General features: G+C 36.5%; 1 protein-coding gene across 1 annotated transcript in view; it reads right to left on the bottom strand.

Moving 5' to 3' along the window:
* Nucleotides 1–19,764, bottom strand: part of GPC5 (glypican 5) — a 1,454,359-nt gene that overhangs the window by 158,412 nt on the left and 1,276,183 nt on the right. The gene's annotated exons all lie outside the window — the stretch shown is intronic.

The raw sequence follows: 19,764 nt of genomic DNA, 5'->3' as shown, positions 1-19,764 counted from the left end.
TCTAGGCTGGGTACCTCAACAGAGTCTTTCTGTGACCCAGGCTGGACTGCAGGGCACAATAACGGTTGACTACAACCTCAACCTCCAGGGCTCAAGGGATCCTTCCACCTCAGCCTGCCCAGTAGTTGGGATTACAGAGATATGCCACCACACCAATTTTTATTTTTGGTGGAGATGGGGTCTTGCTCTATTGCCCAGGCTTGTATTAAACTCTTCAACTAAACTAATCCTCCTGCCTCAGCTTCTCAAAGTGCTGGGACTACAGGTATGAGCCACTGCGCCCAGCCCTTTATTTACTTTTAAAAGCTTGCAAATGCACTGTTTGATACTATTTAATAAGAGAAATATGGAAGTTTAAAAAATAACTTTATACATTGCTTTCCAACATAGACATATTGTGAGCCAGAAATGCAAGTCACATATATAATTTTAAATTTTTGAAAAGCAACATTAAAAAGGAAAAGATGTAGTTGAGATTAATTATGACATTATATATTTATGTCACCCAATATTTACAAAAATTATTTCAAGATAGAAATTATTCATGAGATTTTTACATTCTTATTTTTTTCCATACTATGTCTTTAAATTCTGCTGTATGCTTTACAGTTACGGTATGTCTCAATATGAAGTAGCTACATTTCATTGCTTTTATAGCCATATGTGGCTAGGTGCTTCTGTAGTAGACAGTTCCCTATAAAACTTACTCAGAATAAAATTCATATTCTATTTAGTCTTGGTAAACTACGTAATAACCTGTCTTGAAAAAAAAGGAAGTAAAATGAATTGTCAATAGAAAGCAAAGTTGGAATATAGAACCTCACTAGAAATAATAAATTATTTACCTTACTACACCAAATTCAAAACTTATTTGAATGAATTGTCAAATAAAAATTCTCTGAAGTTAGTTTTAAACTATTAGGTGGAACTTGTTGGCAAGACAAAAAATATGACTGCTAGAGATATGGGACATAATTTCACATGCTTTCAATTTAATCAGAGTAACACAATCACTAAACTTTTTGTAATAATATTAATTCTAGTACATCCATATTTGCAGACCCATGAGCACTGTTCTTAATAAAGACCCTACACATCAAGATCATTAAAGATCTTACTTAGAACATAGTATTTATACACATACATGTGTTCAAGTATATATATATATATATCTCCACATAAGTATATATATATATTCATATATATACACATTGAGTATATATATACACTCATATATTTACATGCTAAGAATGTGTGTGTGTTCATATATATACTCTTAAGCAAAATATTTGAATATACAGAACTCCTATTATCTGAATATGCCCAATAATGCAAAATTGACTTCTTAATATTAAAAAATGCATAGGTAAAGTTCTTCCATAAGTGGATTTCTTCTTTTTTCTTAAAACAAAGGACAATAACCAATAGGTGATCATTTGTAATATTTCACATATTAGTGGTTTTGTGAGTTTAAGAAAGAAATCATATATGAAGAATAATTTAATTTGATGAATTTTAAAATCCTGGATTCTTGAAAGGATTTTGCTTCTGATAATTTTCCAATTGGAAAATCATCTTCAAAAGGGTTTGGCTAAAACCCTAGAGATAAATAGGTTTTTAATAAACATAATTTTCCTTTTAAATTGTTTTGGTTAGAGAATGAGAAAACTTTATTCTGCATTAGTAGTCAATATATATTCATGGAAATTCTCTCATATTGTCATGCAACTTCAGCATTCACAGTGGTCGAAGCAGTACTTCATAATACCAAACTTTACTGTGACTGCAATTTTTTATTAATTTTTGTTTGCTGCATTGGAGAGAAAGGGTTATTTTTGAAACACAAAAGCTTAGGAAAGATTTTGCAAATTGGAATTTAAGCAAAGCATTGTTTTCTTGGTTTACTCCAACAATTTAAATGTAATTAGAAATGTAAACTTTAAACGCCAATGAGATAAATGACTTCAGTGTGTCATCCAGCCAGAATTACTTGCATAGTCCAAGTTAACATATTTTATTTCCAATGAAGGAAAGTATTAGAGTACAATTGTATCCAGAATCATGATGCAAACATATATTTTATTTCTTTCATGGAACAATAGTATTTAACAGAATAATGGGTAAAAAATAAACTAAGATCTCTAAAGCTCTGAAAACCTATTAAATATTAAACTAATTCGCATGTGTGTAAAATTTTAGGTGATTTGCTCATTTATTTACAAACTGATATTCCCAGGACTATATTTAAACTTACTGAACAGAGCACTAGTTAATTAAAATCTACATTTTAGATTTACATACCCTTCCCCCAATTAACAGGAACATACCAAACAATGTTATGGATAAAAATATATTGAAAGTATTTATAATCTTTATAAATAAAGAATATAAAATTTTAAACTTAAAACATCTTACAAATGTAAAATATGTACACATAAAATTTTAATAATTCTTAATAAATTATTTATAAAGATTTATATAATATTAACTGTTTTCTATACAAAAAATTTTATCAGGTAATTAAAAGAAACGGTTTACAGAATCAGAGTTCTACATGACAAATAAAGCCAAAAACCCTAGACTCTCAAGAGGCAGACATAATATTGCTTTTCTGAAGAGGTGTTTATCTCCCTATTTCTAAATAAACTACTTATATAATTATTTCTGAATTTCTAGTATTAGATATTATCTATCATATCTCCTACAGTTAAAGATGAGGATTGAGCTCTCCTGTTCCTTAGCCCGGTGCCCCCAAGGGACACATGTACATATTCTTCCCTCTTCTCTATTTTAATTTTTTATTCTTTTTAAAACAGTCCCTATTGCATGTCAGGTATTATTGTGAGTTCTGGAGTTAAAGCAATAAACAAAATCGATAAAAGTCCCTGTGCTCATGGAGCTTACATATTATTGGGAGAAGGTAGAAATAAATAACTACATTACACTGTGCATTTGAAGGTGGTAAGTGCTACTAAAATATATATATATATGCCAGGTATAGGGATGAGGAGTATGAGTGTGGGGGAAGAGTTGAATTTTAAAATAGTTAGGTCTCTCTGAAAATTCCCATTTGAGCTTTATAGGCAGGTCAAGCAGCCAGTGTGAATATCTGAAGTGGAATATGCCGGGGGTGGCCAAGGAGACCAGTGGTGCTGGAGCGAAGTGAACAAGGGGGAAGTCATGGAGGGAGGAGGGAGCGGAGATCACATAGAGTTACATATACAAGACGCTGATTAGCTTTTTCTCTGAATGACATGGAGAGCCATTGGAATTTTGAGCGGAAAAGTTACATGCATTCACAAAAATAACTGACTGCCCTGTTGTGAATAGGCTATGATGGACAAAAGTGTAAGAACCGTTAGTATACTGTTGCAATAACCCAGAAGAGAGAATGGGGGCTTGGGCTGGGAGGTAGCTGGAGAGGTGATGAAAAAATGACTGGATACTGGAAACATTTTGAGATAGAATCAAGAGGATTTCCTCATGGATTTCTATTGGCTTCTGAGGGATCATGGCGTAACTCAAGGATTCATCCAAGATTTTTGGTCAGAATATCAAGAATAGAATTATTTTTGAGTTTGAAAGGAATGTGAATAAAGCGGAACTTTGGGGAGGGGGCAAAAGGAGAAGCGAAGAATTCACTTTGGAAATTTAAGATGCTGTTTAGACATCCTGGGAAGAGATGTTTGAATAAAGATTTGGGTAAACCAATCAAGAATTCAGAGACATAGAGCTATATCATCAGCATGTATATGGATTTAAAGCCACACACTGGAAAAGATCAGTCAGGATGTGAGTGTAGAGAGAACATAAGATACTTGTGGATGAAACTCTGTGGATTTTCATTGTGAAAAGTTTAAAGAAAAGGGCAGAATATAGCAAAGGAGATAACTAAGGACCATGCCACTGTGAGGCAGGAGGATCAGGACTTGGCATTCTGTAAGCTACTCTTCCTTCCATTCAGTGCCTCTAGAGAGTGCACATCCATCCCATCTCCTATGATGGGGGAGAAAAGTGTTACCTACATCTTTGACATGAGAGGGTTTTCTGGAAGAGCCTATCGTTTAAGTCTTATCCTGTCCCCTGACATTTAAAATGCATGTGAGGCGTTTCTTTCCTGATCTTCTCTGAGTTCAGAGATTGGAATTAGCTTTTGTTTTCTCTAGTATTTCTTCCCAGAGTGAGTTCAATTTTTAGATGTCTCTAGTATGCCAAGTCATTTATCACTTTTTCGTCTATTCGCCAACATATCTAAAATAAATTGCCACAATATGGATTATGAGATAAAGGAATATGAAGAAACTTGTGATTTGTGAAATATACAAGAAATGGCCTCTATGGATATTGCGCTAAAGAGAATTTCTTCTTCATTTCTTACAGTTATCCCACTGATTGAAGTCTGTGATATTTAATAGCTCTTCTGTCTAATTATATCAATATGTTTCTGGATTGGTACAATCCTGCAAGTGGTTGGGGCTCCTTCACCACCATGTATGTCCCTTTTGTTGCGGATATTACAAGATTCAGCATCATTTCAGACCCTGAAAAATTCCTGAAAATTGAATTCTCAATAGATAATGCAACTCCACATAATATCTGGATTTTGTAAATGCTTGCTAATAATGAATTATTTTACAACGTGGGTGAGTTTAGGTGTGTAGGTGATTTCCACACACTGAGAGCCAAAACATCAAATTTTAATGTTGGTCTGGTGAAAGATACGTCATATTTGATGGTTCATGAAGAATACTACAGTATAATAAGCATTTTAGATCCAGGGTTATTTCTTTGTATCACTTACTTACTTTTATGGCCATCAATCCCAATTTTAAAAATAATTTCTTTACTATATATGAGATGCTGTCATGTGTCCTAAAATGACAAAAATAGACACATGTTTAATCATCATTATAGTGTGGTTTATTCAGTCATATTTTATTGCTTAAAACAAGTCAAATTATTTAGCATATCAAAGTCTCAAGTGTAAACCTCTTGGGGGAAACAGCAAAGAATTGGGAACAATATTACAATCTATCATGTGAATTTTATCACCACAATCAGAAACTAACACAAAACCCAGAAGAAACCCTAAGAAAGATACCTGTAACCTGAAGAAGATGTAGACTAGATGCCAAAGATAGAGAATGATCTGAAGGGAAAATTTTGCAGCTAGACTATTTTCCTTTTTTGTGTGTATCAAGGCAAAACAGTGCCTAATTTTCTCCTCATTTTGTATCATGAGGCAAGAAAACACATCTGTCAAAGGTGGCAGGGTAACCTCAGAGAAAAGCTAGAGACAAGCTATGGTCGTATGTGTATGTTAAATAGATGGCTCAACATTAGAAAATGTAACAAGTTAATTCAACACATTCATAGACTTCAAGAGAAAATTTAGTCAGCATTGAAATAGAAGCAGAAACACATTTGAAAAAGTCCAGTATTTATTTGTTAAAAACACATACCAAATTGTAAAGACCATTGACGCTATGAAGAAACTGCATCAACTAATGGGCAAAATAACTAGCATTATAATGGCAGGATCAAATGCACATATAACAATATTAACCTTAAATGTAAATGGACTAAATGCTCCAATTAAAAGACACGGACTGGCAAATTGGATAAAGAATGAACACCCATCAGAGTGCTGTATTCAGGAGATGCATCTCACGTGCAAAGACACATGTAGGCTCAAAATAAAGGGATGGAGGAATATTTACCAAGCAAATGGAAAGCAAAAAAAAAAAAAAAAAAAAAAAAAGCAGGGGTTGCAATCCTAGTCTCTGATAAAACAGACTTTAAACCAACAAAGATCAAAAGAGACAAAGAAGGCCATTACATAATGGTAAGGGGATCAATGCAACAAGAAGAGCTAACTATCCTAAATATATATGCACCTAATACAAGAGCACCCAGATTCATAAAACTAGTTCTTAGAGACCTACAAAGAGACTTAGACTCCCACACGATAACAGTGGGAGACTTTTACACCCCACTGTCAATATTAGATGAACGAGACAGAAAAATTAACAAGGATATCCAAGACTTGAACTCAGCTCTGGAACAAGTGGACCCAATAGACATCTACAGAACTCCACCCCAAATCAACAGAATATACATTCTTCTCAGCACCACACTGGACTTATTCTAAAGTTGACCACATCATTGGAAGTAAAACACTTCTCAGCAAATCCGAAAGAATGAAAATCATAACTAACAGTCTCTCAGACTACAGTGCAATCAAATTAGAACTCAAGATTAAGAAACTCCACTCAAAATTGCACAACTACATGGAAACTGAACAACCTGCTCCTGAATGACTACTGGGTAAATAATGAAATGAAGGCAGAAATAAAGATGTTCTTTGAAACCAGGGGGAACAAAGACACAATGTACCACAATTGCTGGGACACATTTAAAGCAGTATGTAGAGGGAAATTTATAGTACTAAATGCCCACAAGATAAAGCAGGCAAGATCCAAAATTGCCACCCTAAAATCACATTTAAAAGAACTAGAGAAGCAGGAGCAAACAAATTCAAAAGCTAGTTAGAAGATCAGAACAAAACTGAAAGAGATAGAGACACGAAAAACCCTTCAAAAAATCAGCGAATCCAGGAGCTGGATTTCTGAAAAGATCAACACAATTGATAGACTAATAGCCAGACTAATAAAGAAGAAAAGAGAGAAGAATCTAATAGATGCAATAAAAAATGATAAAGGGGATATCAACACCGATCCCACAGAAATACAAACTAACATCATAGAATACTATAAACACTTCTATGCAAATAAACTAGAAAATCTAGAAGAAATGGATACATTCCTGGACATGTACACTTTCCCAAGACTAATCCAGGAAGAAGTCGAATCCCTGAATAGACCAATAACAAGTTGTGAAATTGATGCCGTAATTAATAGCCTACCAAACAAAAAAAGTCCAGGACCAGACGGATTCACAGCCAAATTTTGCCAGAGGTACAAAGAGGAGTCGGTACCATTTCTTCTGAAACTATTCCAAACGACAGAAAAAGAGGGAATCCTCCATAACTCATTTTATGAGGCCAGCATCATCCTGATACCAAAACCTGACAGAGACACAACAAAAAAAGATTTCAGGCCAATATTCCTGATGAACATTGATGTAAAAGTCCTCAATAAAATACTGGCAAACTGATTCCAGCAGCACATCAAAAAGCTTAGCCACCATGATCAAGTCAGCTTCATACCTGGGATGCAAGACTGGTTCAACATATGCAAATCAGTAAATGTAATCCATCACATAAACAGAACCAGTGACAAAAACCACATGATTATCTCAATAGATGCATTAAAGGCCTTTCGACAAAATTCAACAGCCCTTCATGCTAAAAACTCTCAATAAACTAGGTATTGATGGAACATCCCTCAAAATAATAAGAGCTATTTATGACAAACCTACAGCCAATATCATACTGAATGGACAAAAACTGGAAGCATTCCCTTTAAAAACCAGCACAAGACAAGGATGCCCTGTCTCACCACTCCTATTCAACATAGTGTTGGAAGTTCTGGCCAGGGCAATCAGGTAAGATAAATAAATAAAGGGTATTTAATTAGGAAAAGAGGAAGTCAAATCATCTCTGTTGGCAGATGACATGATTGTATATTTAGAAAACCCTTTCATCTCAGCCCCAAATCTCCTTAAGCTGATAAGCAACTTCAGCATTCTCAGGATACACAATCAATGTGCAAAAATCACAAGCATTCCTATACACCAAGAACAGACAAACAGAGAGCCAAGTCATGAGTGAAATCCCATTCACAATTGCTAAAAAGAGAATAAAATACCTAGGAATACAACTTACAGTGGATGTGAAGTATGTCTTCAAGGAGAACTACAAACCAGTGCACAAGGAAATAAGAGAGGACACAGATAAATGGAAGAACATTCCATGCTCATGGATAGGAAGAATTGGTATCATGAAAATTGTTATACTGCCCAAAGTAATTTATAGATTCAATGCTATCCCCATCAAACTACCATTGACTTTCTTCACAGAATTGGAAAAAATTACATTAAATTTCATATGGAACCAAAAAAGAGTCAACATAGCCAAGACAATCCTAAACAAAAAGAACAAAGCTGGAAGCATCATGCTACCTGACTTCAAACTATACTACAAGGCTACAGTAACCAAAACAGCATGGTACTAGTAAAAAACAGATATATAGACAAATGGAGGGGAGGCCTCAGATATAATGACACACATCTACAACCATCTGATCTTTGACAAACTTGACAAAAACAAGCAATGGGGAAAGGATTCCCTATTTAATAAATGGTGTTGGGAAAACTGGCTAGCCATATGCAGAAAGCTGAAACTGGATCCCTTCCTTACGCCTCATACAAAAATTAACTCGCAATGGATTGAAGACTTAAACATAAGACCTAAAACCGTAAAAACCCTAGAAGAAAACCTAGACAATACCATTCAAGATATAGGCATGGGCAAAGACTTCATGACTAAAACACCAAAAGCAATGGTAACAAAAGCCAAAATTGATAAATGGGATCTAATTACACTAAAGGCTGCTTCACAGCAAAAGAAACCTTCATCAGAGTGAACAGGCAACCTACAGAATGGGAGAAAAATTTTGCAATCTATCCAACTGACAAAGGGCTAATATCCAGGATCTACAAAGTACTTAAACAAATTTACTAGAAAAAAAAAAACAACCCCATCAAAAAGTGGGCAAAGGATATGAACAGACATTTCTCAAAAGATGACATATATGCAGCCAACAAACATATAAAAAAAGAGGTAATCATCACTGGTCATTAGAGAAATGCAAATGAAAACCACAGAGAGATACCATCTCAGGCCAGTTAAAATGGTGATCATTAAAAAGTCAGGAAACAACAGATGCTAGAGACGATGTGGAGAAATAGGAATGCTTTTACACTGTTAGTGGGAGTGTAAATTAGTTGAACCATTGTGGAAGACAGTGTTGCGATTCCTCAAGGATCTAGAACTAGAAATACCATTTGACCCAGCAATCCCATTACTGAGTATATACCCAAAGGATTATAAATCATTCTATTATAAAGACACATGCACATGTATGTTAATTGCGGCACTGTTCATGATAGCAAAGACTTGGAACCAACTCAAATGCCCATCAATGATAGTCTAGATAAAGAAAATGTGGCACATATATATCATAGAATACTATGCAATCATACAAAAGGATGAATTCATGTCCTTTGCAGTGACATGGATGAGGCTGGAAACCATCATTCTCAGCAAACTAACACAGGAACAGAAAACCAAACACAGCATGTTCCCACTCATAGGGAGTTGGACAATGAGAATACATGGACACAGGGAGGGGAACATCACCCACTGATGCTTGTCATGGGGTGGGGAATTAGGGAAGGGATAATAATAGGAGAAATACCTAATGTAGATGATGGGTTGATAGGTGCAGCAAACCACCATGACACATATATAACTATGTAACAAACCTGCACTTTCTGTACATATACCCCAAAACTTAAAGTATAGTAACTGAAAAAAAGAAAACCTCATAAAATTTTTAGTACAAGGGAACTTCTTAAACTTCATAAGTTCTATCAAAAGTCTGTTGTATGTACTAATAGAATTATTTTAGGGCATTACCTTTAATTAGAGGAAAAGATATGATGACCATCAATATCAGTTCTTCTGGGCATAGTATTGGAGAGCTTGGCAAATATCACAAGATGAAAAAAAAAAAACAGATATAAATACTTGGAAGCAAAATACTCTGTGTAGGGGAAACAACCTACACAGTTTTCCTCTTCATTGCCCTAGTAGAAATTCTCCACGAGGGCCCTGCCTCTGCAGCAGACTTCTGCCTGGACAGCCAGACATTTCCATACTTCCTTTGAAATCTAGGCAGTGTGCTCCTTTGTCTTCTGCATACCTGCAGGCCCAACCCCACATGGTAGCCACCAAGGTTTGGGTTGTGCACCCTCTGAAGCAATAGCCCCAGTTGCACCTGGGCCCCTTTTAGCTATGTCTGTAGTGGAGCTGCTGGGATGCAGGGCACCAATGTTACCAGTCTCTTTTCTAAAGCATAGCAACAGTGAACTTTACTCCAGTTCCCAGTAAGTTACTTATCTCCACCTGACACCACCTCAACCTGAACTTCACTGTTCATATTACTATCAGCATGTTAGTCAAAACCATTCCACAAGCCTCTAGGAAGTTCGAAACTTTCCCACATCCTCCTATCTTCTTATGAGCCTTTTAAACTGTTCCATCCTCTGCCCATTACCCAGTTCCAATGTCGCTTCCACATTTTCAGGTTACCTTTATAGCAGTGCCACACTCCTGGTACCAATTTCCTATATTAGTCTATTTCACAGTGCTATAAAGAACTGCCTAAGACTTGGTAATTTTAAAAGGAAAAAGGTTTAATCACAGTCCTGCATGGCTGGAAAAGCCTCAGGAAACTTAAAATCATGGTGGAAGGGGAAGGGGAAGCAAGGTGCGTCTTACATGGCAGCACGACAGAGAGCGAGCTAGGAATTGCCAAACACTTTTAAACCATCAGATATTATTAGAACCCACTCACTGTCATGAGAATAGTATGAGGGAAACCACTCCCTTGATCTAATCACCTCCCACCAGGTCTCTCTCTCAATACCTGGGGATTACAATGTGAGATGAGATTTGGGTGGGGACACAGAGCCAAACCATATTAGTGCTCATCATCACTAATCATTAAAAAAATGCAAATCCAAACCATAGTGAGATATCCTACACCAGTCAGACTGGCTTTTGGTAAAATGTAAAATAAATAAATAACAGATATTGGTGAGGCTCTGGAGAAAAGGGAACACGCATACACTGTTGATGGGAATGTAAATTAGTTCAGCCACTGTGGAGAGCAGTTTGGAGATTTCTCAAAGAACTAAGAGCTGAATTACCATTTGACCCAGCAATCACATTACTGGGTATATATCTAAGAGAAAGTAAGTCATTCTACCAAAAGACATTTGCACCTGTATATTCATTGCAGCACTATTTACAATAGCAAAGAACGAGAATCAACTCAGATGTCCCTCATTGGTGAACTGGATCAAGAAAATGTGTGTAAGTCCACCACATAATACTATGCAGCCATAAAAAATGAAGTCATGCTCTTTGCAGCAACATGGATGTAGCTGGAGACAGTTATCCTAAGTGAACTAACTCAGAAACAGATAGATAAATACTGTAATTTCTCATTTGTAAGAGGGCGCTAAACGTTGGGTACACATGGATGTGAAGGTGGGAACAACAGACACTGAAGACTATTAGATAGGGGAGTAAAAGAGAGGGACAAGGGTTGAAAAACTATTGCATAGTATGCTCACCATCTGGTTAATGGATACATTTGTACTCCAAACCTCAGCATCAAGCAGTATACCATGTAACAAACCTGTATATGTGCCCACTAAATCTAGAATAGACATTGATAAAAAGTTCTTCCATATCAGCAATAATTGAATTGAAGGTGTAAAACTGTAATAAAAATTGAGACACTATAAAGTATCCTGTAGTTTAAGCTACAAAAAAAAAAAAGCAAAACTACAGCCATCTATATAGACAATTTTAGGAATTGATCTTAAAGGAAATCCAGATAAGTGGAGAATTATGTCATGTTAATGAATGTGATAATGTAATATTAAATATTATTTTTCCAATAAATCTAATATGGTCATTGATTTAAATAAAATATTTGATCCTAAAATGAGCATCATTTTTCATAAATAACTTGATTAATTTTTAAAAATGCAGAGGGTCAGACTTGCCTTATCAGACATCAGAACTTATTACAAATTATGGGGGAAAATGTGGTAACAGGTGAAGTTTTAGTTTCCGTTAAAAAATACTAGATCTGGCTGGGCATGGTGGCTCATGCCTGTAATCCCAGTACTTTGGGAGGCTGAGGAGGATGGATCACTTGAGGTCAGGAATTCAAGTCCAGCCCAGCCAACATGGCAAAACCCCTTCTCTACTAAAAAAATACAAAAATCAGCTGGGGTGGTTGTGGGTGCCTGTAATCACAGCTACTCGGGAGGCTCAGGCAGGAAGAATCGCTTGAACCCGTGAGGTGGAGGTTGCAGTGAGCTGAGATTGCACCACTGCACTCTAGCATGGGTGAGACTACATCTCAAAATGAATGAATGAATGAATGAATGAACTACTGGATCTCACTGGCAATGGAAAGGGAAAGGAAAATTACTGATGGCAGCATACTACTAATGGTAAGTAAACACATGAAAAGATGCTCAACATCATATGTCATTAGAAAATTGCAAACTAAAACAATGATTTGCTACCACATACCTGTTACAATGGCCAAAATCCAGAATACCAACACTACTGAGTGCTGGTAAGATAAATGAGCAGAAATAATTCTTATTCATTGCTAGTGGGGATGCGAAATGGTACATCCACTTTGGAAGACAGTTTAGCGTTTCTTATGAAACCAAGCACACTCAGTATAATTCCATAATTATGCTCCTTGGTATTTGTCAAGAGAGTTGAAAACTTACAGCCACACAAAACACGCACAAAAGTGTTTATACCAGTGTTATTCATAATTACCCAAATAGAAACAACCAAGTTACTTTCAATAGGCGAATGGACCAACACTCTTTTGTGTAACCACACAATGGAATATTATTCAGTGCTATATAAAAAAAGAGAGAGCTGGCTGGGTGTGGTGGCTCACGCCTGTAATCCCAGCATTTTGGGAAGCTGAGGTGGGTGGACCACAAAGTCAGGAGTTCGAGACCAGCCTGGCCAATATGGTGAAATCCTGTCTCTACTAAAAATACAAAAATTAGCTGGGCGTGGTGATGCACTCCTGTAGTCCCAGCTGCTTAGGAGGCTGAGACAGGAAAATCGCTCGAGCCCAGGAGGCGGAGGTTGCAGTGAGCCGAGATTGCACCACTGCACTCCAGCCTGGGCGACAGAGCAAGACTCTGTCTCTAAATAAATAAATAAATAGAGAGAGAGAGAGAGAGAGCGAGCCATAAAAGGCATGGAGGAATCTTAAATGCATAATACTGAGTGAAAGAAGCCAATATGAAAGCCTATACACTATGTGATTTCAAGTATATGACATTTTGAAAAAGGCAAAACTGTGGAGACAGTAAGATCAGTCATTTCCAGGGGCCCCTGGGGAGGAAGGAAAGGAGGAATAATCAGGTAGAACACGGGATTTTTAGGGCAGTGAAACTATTATTCTGTGTAACACTGTCATGGTGGGTACATCTTATTATACATCTATTAAAATCCATAAAATGGACAACATAGGGAGCGAACCCTAATATAATTATGAACTTTAGATAAAAATAATTTATCAACATTGACTTATCACTTGTAATGAATGTAACATACTAATGTTAAAAATATCACAAGATGTTAAAAATAGGACAAATGGGGGTGGAGTGAGAGAGTCTTTGGACACACACTTTAATTTTCACTAATTTTTGCCTGGAAACCTAAAATAGTTCAAAAACTAATGTCTGTATATATATATATGTCCCTCTATACATATGTGGTTACTACGCTGTCTTATTCAGATTAATACACAGTGAGAGATTGTGTCTAAGAACTGACATGGTCTTTAATTTGAATAACAACATTAAAATGCAATATTAATGTATTTAACTATACATTAAAATAAGAAAAAGTAAATTTTTCATATATGAATTATTTATAACACTTTACTGAAATAACTCCCACATCAATCCTCATCAGTTCTGATGCCCACATAATAATTAAAGGCCTCCAGCAGGTCCAATTTCATTCATTCGTAGAACCAATGAATTTCACTCTAGCAGGCCATGAGTAGCAGTTCTTCAACTGAGAATGAGATTTAGAAAGAGAAAGATGTGTTCTGTTTCTTCACTTCTTCAACCGAGAATGAGATTTAGAAAAAGATGTGTTCTATTTCTTCATGACTAGTGTCCTAAGTCATGGAGACAGAATCTTGGGCTTGAAAGTAGCATCATCTTCCAGGTTGCTGTGTAACCCATGTTCCCAAGGAACAGACTGTCTGGCAAACCCTTTGGTCTCCATCCTTGGGGTTTCTTCTCCTCCTCTATGTTTTGTTTCTCTTTCTTTTTATTTTCTAAATCATTTTTTCTTTTTCTGCCCAATGATGCTTGTCCTTTTGTCCTAGGACTGGATCTCATTTATCTTTCTGGGAATAGCGCCATCTCTAAAGACCCCAAGTTAACCCACTTCATATCTAATCATTCCAGTCTACACACTAAATATTGCGGTGTCAGTCAACATTCCCAGGGCCAGATCTTACCTCACACCTCAAGGTCATAACTTTCTTGACTATACTGGGTTTTGTCCTACTTTCCTCATTCTTGGCTATGTGTATTTTGTCCTATCCTGGGAACAAGGAGAGGAGAAAAGAGCTTTGTCTTGCATTTCAGTATTAACCCTAGTCCCACATTCTTCCCAGAAAGCCAGGAAATACAATGCCAATGTTTTCCATTCAGTTTATATTTCATGTATAATTAACTTTTGTGTTGAACATGAATAAACTGAAAATTTCTTGAAATAGAAACAGTTTGATAAAATTTTGTGGGTACAATGTATACAACCTATGTTCAATAAATTACTGACATCTAAACTTGTTATAGATCTTTTGTTTCATCGTGTACTAATTCCGTAATCCTATTGCAATAAAACTAACATTTGTTTGTTAGTTATAATTTGTTCCTGGTAAGTCTTTTTCTGTGTTTTGCGTATGTTTCCATTATCTTCTAGATGAGCACTTTTGTATATCTAATTTAGAAGCTTTACATTAAGAACAGTAAAAGAAAATCCTTAACTCTATATTTCCACTTAAAATAAGATTATAATAACAAGTGCTCCACCACACATAGATGTTCACAAAGCATAAACAAGTATGAATATGTTTTCTTAACCCCTTATGAAGAAATAGCAGGGCTCCTATTACATGCACTTTTACAAATTATAAAGTCGTAAACACATACTCTTCAAAGTAGCAATAGGCAAAACTGGGAGAGAGAGAGAGCACAATGTTGCTCCCAGAAGACAATGAATTTATTGCTATTACTGAATAAATTTTTGGAAGGGGTGAAGCTTTTTGCTAACATATACAATAACAACAGCAAGAGGACTAGGAACTGGAATCTTCAGTTTAATCAGTCTATTTATAATGTCATGTAAGAGGTAGAGACAAAACATAGGTCACTGATTTTTCGTCATTCATTAATTCACTCACTCATTCAAAACACAAATAGACGCACGCTATGCATCTATACACTGGGGATAAAAATGGTTACAACAATCCCTCAAGTTTCTCAAAAACAGTGGGGGAAATAGGCATATAAACAACAAATATTTTGCACTGTCATATTGGACATTTGAAGACTTCCTAATGGACTGGGAGACTACAAAATAAAATACGGTCAATTTGTCCTAAGAAGGTCACTCATGGGGAAGTGAAGACTGATTTCTGTCACAAAGGAATAGTCACATTTTCCAGGCCAGCAGGGAAAATGCTATTCCAGATGGCAGGAACACTGTGAGCAAAGTTAAGGATCTAGGAAAAAATATAAGTATGAAGAGAAGAAAGTAGAGCCATGTTGTTCAGGACAAAGGGTGGAGTATTTGGTGGAGAGAAATGAGAATTAAGAGGCAGAGACGGACAGGGTCTGATCAAAAATGGTCATGGTCAACCTAAAACTAAGGAGTTTAGAATTGATCATGAGACTAGTAGGTGTCATTCAAAGATGTTATAAGGTGCAACGTAAGATTTGCTGTTCAGAACCACAGCCCTGATATTCGTGTAGAGGCTGGATTACAGGTGGGGATGTAATAGCTGTGGTGGAGGTCAGGGTAGGCGAGAAAGGAGTGTGAGGAGTGGTGGGGTGAGTGGGGTGGGGATGCAATTCCTGAAAAGGTGATAGAGGAAGAGAGATTGGGTTGGGGCATTCAGAGGCGAGAACAAAGAGAAAAAAAAAAACAGATCTAAAAGGAAGGAGAAGTAATAGGCCTGTGTACCAATTTGAATAACAATACTACAACTGTTTATTGAGAGCTCATGATGTACCAAACATGATATTTTAATCCTCGATACAATTAATTTTGGAATTTATTTTTTTGTTTTACTTCTATCGATATTCAGAGGAGGTAAATCACTTACTGAAGGCCATGTCGATTTTAAGTTAAGGGATGAGGTTAAAACTAAGTGCTACTAGATAGAGATGGTGTCCTCTCAACTACTTTCTTTGGCCCTCTTAACTGAATCAGCAACAGGAGAGAGGGCGGAGACTAGAATAGCTCTTCACAGTTCTCTGGATCTGGCTGGATGCAGACCAGTTTGGAGGAAGAAGATGAATTAAATGGTGGTAGCTGAGAGATATTCAGGTGCAAAAGATAAATAAGCAGTTGGATACACAGGTCTGAAGAAGGTTCCTGGTGACACAGGTTGGTAGGTAGACTAAGAGCTGAAATTCACCTGCAATAATTGTTACTCTGTGTCTTCCTGTTGCATTTATGGGTCAGATCAATATATATTTTCCTCTACCTTTTAAAGACAGAATGTACAATACCATCTAATAGTGACTTCCTGAAAAGTAAAAATCTTTTGTACTAGTATTTCACTGGTCATGTTGTTTATTAATGATATCCTCAACAAATATGTATTCATTAACCATTGGGTGCATTGTGCAAATTACACCACACTATTTGATGGAAAGAATGAGGTCTCTTCTTGCTAAATAGTTCTAATCATCTGCCTTTTATAGTTTCCTTTGTCTTTAGAGCAATTTACTTTTCTATTCATTATTTATCTTCTTACACATTCTTTTTGCTTCACTTTATCTAATCATGTTTTGCAGGAGAAAGATTATAAATAAAAACATTTATATATAACTATAAAGCTTACACTTTCATAGCTGGCACATATTTTCGCTAAAGAAAAAGTTGAAAACTTTAGCTCTGTTGTAGCTATGATTTTTGAATTGAGATGGCAGGACAATTAAGTGGCCAAAGGATTTTGATATATGAGTAACAAAAGGGGGCCTCTAGGGACAAAGCAGATAATACATCGAGAATGAACAGAAATTATTTCTCAGGCTGGCTCTGCCAGGACAATTCTTGTCCCTTCCTTATAATTAATTATTTCTGGTTTAACTGAGAAAATATGAGACAATCTCAAATTTCCTCAGAACTAGATTACAGTATTCCATTTTATCAGCCCTAGAACGACATTAATAGAGGCTTTAGTGGTGGCATTGTCGTCTATGCTGAGGTTTGTTAGCAGTGCATTATTACCTAGGAGATCGCTGCTTGTTTAGCCAGTTAACTGGAGGTCACTAAAATGTTCTGCTCTTGAAAGAGAAGGCGGTGAGGGGGGTGGTGTTGGGGGTGGGGAGAGAGAGCGCGCGCTCTTTCACAGAACAATTCATGTAAATGCATAGCCCAATGGCCCAGAGATCCATTAGTTAAATTAATTAGACTTCATAGCATTTGCTGATGAACCATGATGAAAAAAATTGGAAGGGAACAGGAAACACATACACTGCAGCATCTGGTTTCGCCAGAGTTGGGCCCTTGAGAATTATTAAGTGATAGTTTGACACAATTCAGAGTAAAATCTGTCTGCTCTCTGAAAGTGTGTATTTTCATAATTTAAGTAATTCATGCAAATTAGCTTAGATCAAAATGTAAGCTCCATTGTTGCCTACAAGTCGGCATGACTTCATGATTGGTGATATAATAGTATCACCACCCCAGGGAAGGATATTTCTGTGAAATTAAGTGATATAGTCCTGAGTAGGAATATCACACCTGAAAAATCCTGCTAGTAAATACAGGTATTATTTTGATATTTTGGCATTTTATAGGGAATTAAATATAATAAAATAATCATCCTACTGAGGTCAGACATCTGAGAACAACGGATCAGTCAAATCCTCATTCCTGTGGAATTTACCAAGGGGCTTTTAAAATGGCCAAACGTTAAAGTATCTAGCATGATGCTTGAAATATAATATGTGGAAATACACTAAACTAACATGGCCTTGTCCAGTGTCATGGCTTCAAATACCAGCCCCGTGCTAATGATCAAATTTTCTATGCATTCAAAACTCCTGAACTCAGATTTAGATATCTAACATCTGTACTGGTTTATTCACCTTGCTGTTTCCCACACCAAACTTCTTTCTTTTCTTAATCCATTTCCCCCCACCTTTTCCATTATATTAAACGTAATTAAATAGGGATGTTTGGCTCAGGCTCTGAAATCTGACTCACACCCCATGTCAAATTCATCACCAAATCCTCTCAACTCTACTTTAAAAATATTTTCAAAATATGACCACTTCTCACCACCACCACTCGAGTTCCAATCATCCTCTCTCTTTCCTAGGTGACTGCAATAACATCTCACTACCTGGATCTACCCTTTGTCCAATAGTCAATTCTTATCTCAGCAGACAGCAGATATTAAAGCTGTGAACCATATCAGCCTGTATTTCATGTGCCTTCAGTAGCTTTCATTTCACCTCCATAGAAATTTCCATGATGACATCTAAGACTCTCCATGGTTGGTCCCCCTTCTTGCCTTACAACTAAAAACGCTTCTACCATTTCCACTGTATTCACTCTGCTGTAGTGGGGAGACCTTAAAGGAGTCCCTTAAATAAAACAGATGTCTTTCTCCTCTGGTCTTTGCATTTGCTGGTCCTATTACTGGGAGTGTTATTTTTACGTACGCTTGATGACTTCTCTCATCTCCTTCAAGTCCTTGATGGAATGTTCTTATACAGTGAAGACTTCCCTGGCAACCATATTTAAAACAGAATCTTCAGTCCCACGTCCAGCACCCTTTATGTGCCTTCTCTGTTTTATAATAGTTTGAGAAAATGCCTACGTGTTTTGTGGACACAGCACTTACCACTACCTGACATAATTAGGGATAAAACTGTATTTCTTAATTATTTTCTTTCTTAGGTATTTGGCTCTCATCATCTAAGCATTTAGCAGAAATTGTCTATTTTATTCACAATGGTATTCCTAATTCCTTAAAAAGCGTTTGGTGTAAAACAAACATACATTGAGCGTTTGTTGAATGAAAGAATTATATGGAAAATTACAGTCAGGAATTTTTCGAGGGGAAAACTCTTATCCTCTAAACAAATTTATTTGGATACCTGGCAAATTATACTATAATTAACTTGGGAAATAAACTTGTTCCTCTTATGTCAATTGAGGGAAGCTTTGGCAGGAGCATTCTGCTTCATCTCCAAGTCTTTTTATTCAAAGCCTATTGTTATTTTTTTTCAAATATGACAACCCTATAGGGCCCGCCCAACTGAAGATTAGCTGGGACACCCAGTTCCTGTTCTCATTGCGGAGTGCCAGATTTCCCGGGCAAACAGTGCGAGTAGGTAAAGCACATGGGGTGGGGTCAGGTTGCAGGCATCAGTCCATTCCAGGCTTTGCTCTTCAACACATACTGTCCGCCTGAACCAGGACGCAGACCAGGGCTACTTTTGCCTCTGCACATCTGTTCTGATATCTTTCTTCATATGGGATGCCTCTCTATCTTTTTCCTGCTTTTAATGGAGCTTCAATCTCTAAGCTATAAGGCCAAGTACAGATTCACCTGCCAATGAAACTCTTCAAATTTTCTCTTCTTTCTCAGGACTCACTGGCTGTAAGTCCATAGAGCAAACACAGAATTTGCT

Source organism: Macaca mulatta, chromosome 17, assembly GCF_049350105.2.
Source record: "Macaca mulatta isolate MMU2019108-1 chromosome 17, T2T-MMU8v2.0, whole genome shotgun sequence".
Classification (NCBI taxonomy): domain Eukaryota; kingdom Metazoa; phylum Chordata; class Mammalia; order Primates; family Cercopithecidae; genus Macaca; species Macaca mulatta.
Note: the sequence above shows the minus strand (reverse complement) of the source record. Positions and strands in the feature narration are given on the sequence as shown.